This window comes from Silene latifolia, chromosome X, assembly GCF_048544455.1.
Source record: "Silene latifolia isolate original U9 population chromosome X, ASM4854445v1, whole genome shotgun sequence".
Lineage (NCBI taxonomy): Eukaryota > Viridiplantae > Streptophyta > Magnoliopsida > Caryophyllales > Caryophyllaceae > Silene > Silene latifolia.
This window is the reverse complement of record NC_133537.1, coordinates 212,403,608-212,412,433: the sequence shown is the minus strand read 5'-3', so window position 1 is coordinate 212,412,433 and position 8,826 is coordinate 212,403,608. Positions and strand designations below refer to the sequence as shown.

Sequence of the window (8,826 nt, the reverse complement as noted above, 5' to 3'; positions counted from 1 at the left end):
TGAGCAAGGATATTGATGATGGTAGTGTCTTTGGCTTGGCTATCTCTTAGCATTTGAGAAAAGAAATCTTGTTAGCTCTTTTGCATTTGAAGGACCGCATTTTTAACATCAAAAGCTTGGTCATTGTGTTGATTGTAGTATGGTCTGTGAGTAGGATTTCTCATTGGAGGTGGGGTGTATGTGGCTTGAGGATTTTGGACATTTTGGCTTTTGTATGAGAGGTTTGGGTGGAATTTGGTATTTTCATTGTAATAGTTGGAGTAAGGGGTGCCATTCTTGTATGCTTCGAAAGCATTCACTTGCACATTTGTGCCCCTACACTCTTGTTGATCATGTCCCAAGGTTCCACAATTCTCACACACTCCATTTGGGATTGAGGATGTTGCCACTATGGCATTGACATGTTGCTTGGGTGATTGAGAAGCTTCATTGAGCTTGGCCACGGCTTTCTCAAATTTCATGTTTATGGTGTCAATATGGGCACTTAGTTGGGCACTCAATTGTGTGACGGAGTCAACTTCATGTATCCCTCCCCTAGTAGCTTTTCTTGGCCTACTATATTGAGAGTTATAAACCGCCATGTTCTCTATCTTAGCCCAAGTTTGGTTGTCATCAACCTCGGTGAATCTTCCATTAGAACCCATGTTGAGCACATTCCTTGAGTCTGCATACAACCCATTCCAAAATTGTTGAACAAGAAACCATTCACTTAGTCCATGATGAGGACAAGAGCAACATGTATCTTTGAATCTTTATCATACCTCATATAAGGACTCTTCATCTCTTTGCTTGAACCCGGTGATTTGGGCTCTCAACATGTTAGTCTTCTCCGGAGGATAGAACTTCTTGTATAAGGCAAGTGCTAACTTCTTCCTTGAATCAATTTCAAGAGTAGCCTTGTCTAGGATCTTTAACCATTGCTTTGTGGCTCTGATCAAGGAAAAAGGAAACAATACCCATAGAATTTGGTCTTGAGTCACCCCCGTTTGAGAGATTTCATCACAACAGTCACAAAAAGTCTCCATGTGTAGATGACGATCCTCGTTAGGCATCCCTCCAAATTGACTTCTCTCAACTAATTGTATGAATGCGGACTTGGCAATGAAGTTACCGGTCAAGTGAGGTGGTGTTGGAGTATCATTAGGTAGGCTCTCCTCGGTTGGTACGGAATGATGAAAATTTAGGCATTATGGGTTGATTTTGTGGTTGGTTTGGAATTAGGTTCTCCTCTCCTTCTCTTGGAAAAGGGTTGGTAAACTCAACACTATCCGATTGGACAATACCAATGTCAAAAAGTTCTCCAATACCCAAACTTGTTGAAGTCCCTCTAACGCTTCTTCTAATGTTGGTCAAGGTTCTTTCAATCTCGGGATCAATAGGCAAAAGTCTACCTTGTGATCTCATAGACATGAAAAAACCAAACAACTAGAAAACAATTAAAACTACCTTCAGGAATTTGACTTCCCCAAGGTTAAGAAAGACACAACTAAAAACAACAAATGATAACAATTCAACTGAACACCGTCTCAGGCAAGGGCGCCATATTTGATTCGGTTTAAAACTTTGTTGTCTAAGCTAACCAATCAAAGCAATATTTACATACTCAATTAACTACTCTTAGTAGAGTGGCAAGTAAAGGTCTGATCCCAAAGGACGGGTATTGAATCAAGTTGTCGGTTGTAGAGAGCTATGTCTTAGGGTGTCACAAATTGGGTTGAGTTTCAGGTTTGCAATCTAAACTACTTAACAATGAAATGTAAAGAAATGAAAGCAAAACAAGGCAAGTTAACAAATAGGGATTGTAAACAATTGATTAAGGCACTAGGGTGTCATGGGTTTATAGTGGATTCATGGTGGAGATCATATAAACATGTTTACATAGATGCAAGCAAATTATTGGTGTAGTGGAATCGAGTTAGTTTATGTCTTACAATTCCTGGGAAGATTTTGGTCTCGGAGCCGAGTCGGTTGAGACAGTACAACACCTACAATTCGACTTAGTTTCTTCGTATTCGACAATATGCATGGTCTAACAAGGCTTAAGTTAGTTTATATCTTACAAGTCTTGTTGAATGGATAAGAGATTCATGCATGGTTGTCAATCAAGCAGATCCTCAAGTATAACATGTGCATAAGTAGAAAGTACAACAAGCAAGCAATTGTATGAAAACATATTAGATTAAGTATGGATCTACCATCATGTTTAATTCCCCTAATCCCCCATTAACCCGAGCTAGGACACTACTCACTTATGGTCATGGTAAACATGCTAATAAGGGTGTCAATCATACTAACAAGGTTAAACATGGTGAATGACAAAGAGATAATTAATTAAGCAAAGGGTAAAAGATATTATACCAACATAAGGATGATCCAATTAATAATCAAAGAATAATAGAAGAAAACTTGATGAATGATAAAGAGTTCTCAAGTCTTCAATAAACCCCAAATAGTCTTCAAATTACCCAAGTAAATATAAGAACACTTGAATGATTAAAGAGAGATTAAGATTTGATTAATATTGAATTGAGTAATTATAACTTGATTAATAAGATTTACTAAACTAGATTAGGAATTGGTAATTAACTTGATTAGAACTTGATGATTAATCCCCTAACACAATGGGTTATTTATACTAAGTACAAGTATTAGAGTAACTAAGGGCTTAAATGACGATTAAGTCCCTAAGAAGAAGATTAACGCCTTGCATGTCCTCAAGGAGCCTCACGACCTCCCTAAAATAGACCTTCATACTGCATAGGGAGCCGCCCGGTCTGGGTGTGAGTCACTCGGTCTGAGCTTCGAGACGCCCGGGTTGTTCTTGGGATGCTCGGACTGAGTCTCGGGCCGCTCGGGCTGCTCCTGGCACAGCAGGATCAATGATCAGCATAGTTTCTTCTTCTTTGACTAGCTCAAGATCCGTGGGGATCATTGAGGGGTCGTGGGGGTCTTCCTCATTTCCCATTCTACTTGTTCTACTTACTTAGGCTTTTAGCTTTGGCTTCCTCCTTGTTGCTTGGTCGTTAGATGCGATCCATTTAGCTCCAAATTGCTCCATAAATTCAAGGTTAGCACTCCTCTTCTACCAAGGACACAAAACCTCAAAGAATATGCAAAGTGGGAAGCTAAAGATAATAAACGACCCTAATACATGCAAGAAAGCATAGGAACGAGGCTAGTTTCGGGGACTAAAAGTGTGCAAATATGAGTCACATCTGTGCCATCAACAACGACAAGGAAAACCATGTCGAACCTAGGTACCATGCTATCCTCAACTACAAAACTAAAAATGTATTCCCTCTTAACTCTCATACAAGAGGACAAAGAGCCATTAGTTTACTTGCATCACAATTCGTGATAAACCAAGAGCAGCTATACAAAAGAGCACCCAAGGGATCCTTCTCCTTTGCATTGACCATAACAAAGCCAAGAAAGTCATAGAAGAGCTCCACGACGATGAATGTGCCCCTCATATGAGCGCATTGATGCTAGGCCGAAAAATCATGCGATTAGGCTACTACTGGACAACCTTGGAAGCCGATTGTAGAAACTACGTCAAACATTGATATAATTGCCAAATCTTCGCCAACATACAACACATACCACCATCCCTTTTATACACCATGACATCACCCTGGCCTTTCTCAACGTGGGGCATCGACATCATCTTCAAAGTTAATCTGATAGGCACCAAAGAACATTTCTGTGTCGTCGTCGCAATCGACTACTTCACTAAATGGGTAAAAGCATAATCCTATGCAGTCTTGACCGCCAAACAAGTGGCCAAGTTTATACAAGACAACATCATCTGCAGATATGGAGTACCCCATGAAATTACCAGCGACCATGGCTCCCACTTCCGGGCAGGACGCAAGCATTAAAAAATAAATACAAAATCAAACGACACCGTTCATCCCTCAATCGTCCCCAAACCAACGGACTGGTAAAGGCGGCAAATAACACACTCGTCACCGTCATAAAAAAGATGCAGGATAATTACCGCGATTGGCCGAGCAAACTCCCATTCGTACCCTGGGGATACCGAACCTCCACTCGAACACCAATCGGAGAAACACCCTTCTACTTAGCATACAATATAGAGGCAGTACAACCAGTGGAGTTGGAAGTTCCATCTCTACGCATCCTACTAAAACGTCAAGTCAATGAGGCGAAATGGACCCGTCAAAGGTTTGAGCAACTCACCCTCCTAGATGAACAACGACTCAACGCCTCGAACAACATCCAGTTATACCAACGACGTATACAATGGGCATTCAACAAAAAAGTCAAACCCAAAAACATTAAAGAATGCGACTTGGTCCTCAAGTCGATTCGAGCAGCGTTACCCGTCGATCCGAGGGGGAAATTCAAACCCAATTGGGTCGGGCCGTACCTAGTCAAGAAAATCCTTTCGGGGGGCGCAGTGAGATTGAGTAACCTAGACGGAGAAGACTTCACAAACCCAACCAACCTAGACCAACTCAAGAAATACTACCCCTGAATCATAGCACCAGCAACCAACGACCTTTCCCTAGTTTCGTAACTACTTACCGCAATCTCCCCTTCAAGTCGATTCCTCAAAAGTTCTGATTTGAAATTGCATGTTTAATCGAGTCTAAATTACGGCACCTTGCACAACACTCAAACAAAACACCTGAACTACGAGCATGGTTTGATTTCACCTGTTCAGGTGAATACGTAGGCAATCCTTTCTCACACAAGAAGGATACAAGCAGAGCACCCAAACAAAAATGCACACCCCAACTCAAACAAAACACCTGAACTATGAGCAGGGTTTTATTTTACCTCTTATGGTGAATACTATAAGATACATATACCTATTATTAGACTCTTCTAATAGTGAACTAATTAACTTCTTAATTTATGTTCTTTAGATCTAGTGCATGCATAACAAAATAAGGAATAAAATGAGAAAACAATGATTCTTACATTGTTAATTTCGGATTTATGGGCACAAGTAAGGACTCCTACCTTCACTTGTTCTTGAGCTATGATAAGTATTAGGATGATCCTGCAAAATCCCAATGTAGAGATTCTCCTCTTGATTGCACCCAAGATTAGCCCTTATCTCTACTAAATAATATTTGCTAGATATTTGTTTAGTAGTCTACCTTAAAATTGATTTCTAATACTCATATATTACATTAATAATATTAGTAATATCTTTGAACAAATTAGATTATCATTTCTCTAGTTTTAGAGAAAGATGAACAATGTAAGAGAGAAGTATGCATGTGTATATTGATAAAAATAAAACAAGAGCAAAAGATGCTCTCTTATGAGGTAGTGAGGACGGGTGGAGTAAGGCCAAAATGGCATCTTACTTTTCCTTTTTACACTTCTCTATAATGTAGGTATGTAAGCCATGCAGTGTAGGCATGAATATAATACTGTATCACATAAAATAATTCACCCATAATCCACTACAAGCCCCTCCATTTCGGTCAACTTCATAAAATGGACTACCATTTTATTTTGCCAATTTGTCATTTGTCACACAATATGTCACATGCAGTATGTTACATGTTATTAATTAATTTAATGCATATTTATCCAATAAATATCATTATATAAATTAATTAAATCACATACAACAAATTGACTAGTGATACTTGATCACATAAATAAAAGGGGTCATATAATTATAATTCACAACATATTGTAATTATAATTAACCATTCATTCTTATCTCTATTGTTTCATAAACAATAATCAATTTTAATAATAAAGTATTTCAATTACTAAAATAAATCTTATTTAATCCCATTACAATAAGATATTAAATGTTCTCTCTCACAATTGAATAGTTCAATTTTAAGGAATTGATTAACTTGTATCGTCATACAATTAAACAACTTTACAGATAAGGGCATAATCCTTTAGGTGTGACCTTAAAGGATCAACTGACCACCATCGTTCTACGACAGCAACGTCAAACTCTAGCAAGCCAATCATTACCGATTAATGTTGATCAGTTGACTATTTAATTTATCATCCCTTTCGTATTCTTAATATGAGATTTGATATGATATTTGAATCATGTGATCGCACTATTATTGAGGACACATACTCCAACAATCTCCCACATGTCCGAGACAAGTGTGCGTCACCAATTCTCTTGCCCTATTACAATCTCCCACTTAATGCAAGGTGTCTCATAGGTCGTACTTGCATTTGATCATATCTTGAGTGGTTTCCTTGATCTGGAGTGTAACTGTCTGACCGAAATTATCTACCATAGATACTTTCCGAGCGTGGCCACGCATTTTCAGTTCACTACTCCTCGAGTGGCCTTGAGATTTCAAACAACCCTGACAAGGGGGTGGACAATTCCTATTGCACTATTCCCTTTGTTTAGGAACAATTCATCATAACCCAAAATATACTCATTTGACCTCAGTTACGACAGTCGTAGAGCATAAATCAAAGCCAATCAGAAATTTGTGCCAACTTAGGCGAATAGTCTCTAGTCAAGAGAATTTACTCATAAGAATATTATAGTAGCTCTTTCCACGACCAGGCTTTATGAATTACCAGAACTCTATAAGCGGTCACTCCCTGGTCAGTGTATGGATTTCGGTTACTTGTCGTTAAGTTACCTAGACCAAAACAGTATTTAGAACTTCACAAACTACTCTACTTTTAGTAAAGAGGAAAGTAAAGGTCGGATCCCAAGGGACGGGTATTGATGTATTATTTTCGATTGCAAATGGTTGTGTCTAAGGGTGTCACAATTTGGGTTGAGGTACGAGGTCAACTAAACTAAATAACAATGCAAACAAAATAATGAAAGCAAGCAAGATGATTAAAATGAGATGTAAACAATTGATTAAAGGCACTAGGGTGTCATGGGTTCATAGAGGATTCATGGGATTTGATCATACAAACATGTTTCCTACTAGATGCAAGCAATTATTGTTGTGATGGGATCGAGTTAGTGTATATCTTACAATCCCTAAGAAGGTTTGGGTCCCTGAGCCGAATCGATTAGATTGTACAACACCTACAAGTCGACTTAATCCTCCATATCCAACTATATGCATGGTCTAATGAGACTCGAGTTTGTTTATGTTTTACAAGTCTCATTGAAAAGGTAAGTGATGGGTAAAAAATGCAAGGATTCATAGGCTTGCATTTCATCAAACATAACATGTGCATAAGTTGAAATCATAACAAGCAAGGAAATTAATTATGAAAACATATTAGATTAAGCATGAATCAATCCCCATGTTGGTTTCCCCTAATTCCCCATTAACCCTAGTTAAGGAAACTACTCACTCATTATCAAGTTTAACATGCTATCAAGGTTGTCAATCATACTAGCAAGGCAAAACATGATGAACAAATGAAGATGATTAACAATAACTAAAAAGGGATTAAGAGAGAATTATACCTATAAAGATGATTCCAAAATAATAAAGCAAAGAATAATAGAAGTACTTGATGATTGATGGAAGGTTGTCAATCCTCCAAATAAATCCAAATAATCTTCTAATTACCCAAAATAAATGATGAACGATAGAAAAATTAAGGAATGATTAAGAAATGAGATTTGTATTAATGCTAAATTAAGAATTGATTACAAGATTAAGCGAGTATTAGGACTTGATTAAGATTATATTAAGATCCTATTAAGATGACATGTTAATCTAGGTAGTACAATGAAGTATTTATACTAGAGATTAGGTACAAAGATTAGGGTTACTAAGGGCTTAAATAACTATTAAGACCCTTAATAAAAGTTGAGGAACTGCTCCTCTCCAAGGAGATGCTCATCTCCGTTTTGGTGGTCTCTAGAAGATCTGCTTGTCCCGAGCGTCTAGGCAGCAGGGAAGGTTGGTTCTGCATGGGGATCCGAGCGGATTGTGGGAGGGACGCTCGGATCATTTGGCCTCAAGACGAGCGTCTTAGCATCGGGACGCTTGGATTGTAGTAGGGAGACGCTCGTCCTGGGCATGGAGACGCTCGGATTCCCTGTCAGTCACTTCTCTTCTTTTCTATCCTCAACAATCCTCGGGGATCTTGATGGAGATGCAAGGATTCTTTCATCATTGCCCAAGCTACTTTATTTCCTACATAGGCCTTCTAGCACTGTCTTCCCTTCGATGCTTGGTCATTGAACTTGATCTATTTAGCTCCATTTTGCCATGAAAATGCAAGGTTTGCACTCCTTTCCTACCAAGGGAACAAAACCTCAAAGAATATGCAAAACGGGAAACTAAAGGTAGTAAATGACCTAATTATGCACTAAAAAGCATCGGAACAAGCCTAATTCGGGGACTAAATATGCTAAAATGTGAGTCATATCAAATATCCCCAAACCGAACCTTTGATCGTCCCGAGTAAAGAGGTGACAAAAACTAGGACCCTTATTTAACATACTAATATAGCCGATGTGAGACAATTAGCGGGTCTCACTCCGCCCCTTCAACTCACAATAAGGTAACCATGAGGTCGGATGCCTTCTTCCAAGGCAAGGTGAGGCTTGCCAAAATGGCGACACATCCAAGCATTAAAGCACACAAAACAAGTAAATGGATGCATCTACAAAAATGAATAGCCACTTTCCTCATCTAAGTGGCGGAAATTATCTACAAGGGAAGCAATCTATGGGCACACATTCCATCATAGATACGGTTTCTTCAAACTACTAAGCCTAGAAGGATACCAATAAATCACCTCCAAGTTGTGTCAAGCTAGGGTACCTTTGTCCTCAATTGTTAAATGCTTTCGTCAAGAGTAGACTCCCTATGGTGTTAAAAACACTGGAGGATCGCGGAATTTCCCTTCTTGCCTAGACAAGAA

At 38.7% G+C, this 8,826-nt stretch overlaps 1 non-coding gene across 1 annotated transcript; it reads left to right on the top strand.

Annotated features, from left to right (window-relative positions):
- The first annotated feature begins 711 nt into the window (after positions 1-711).
- On the top strand, positions 712-818 carry LOC141625371 (small nucleolar RNA R71). The gene has a single exon (XR_012535155.1). It is a non-coding gene; the product is annotated as a small nucleolar RNA R71 (small nucleolar RNA).
- Positions 819-8,826: the final 8,008 nt, after the last annotated feature.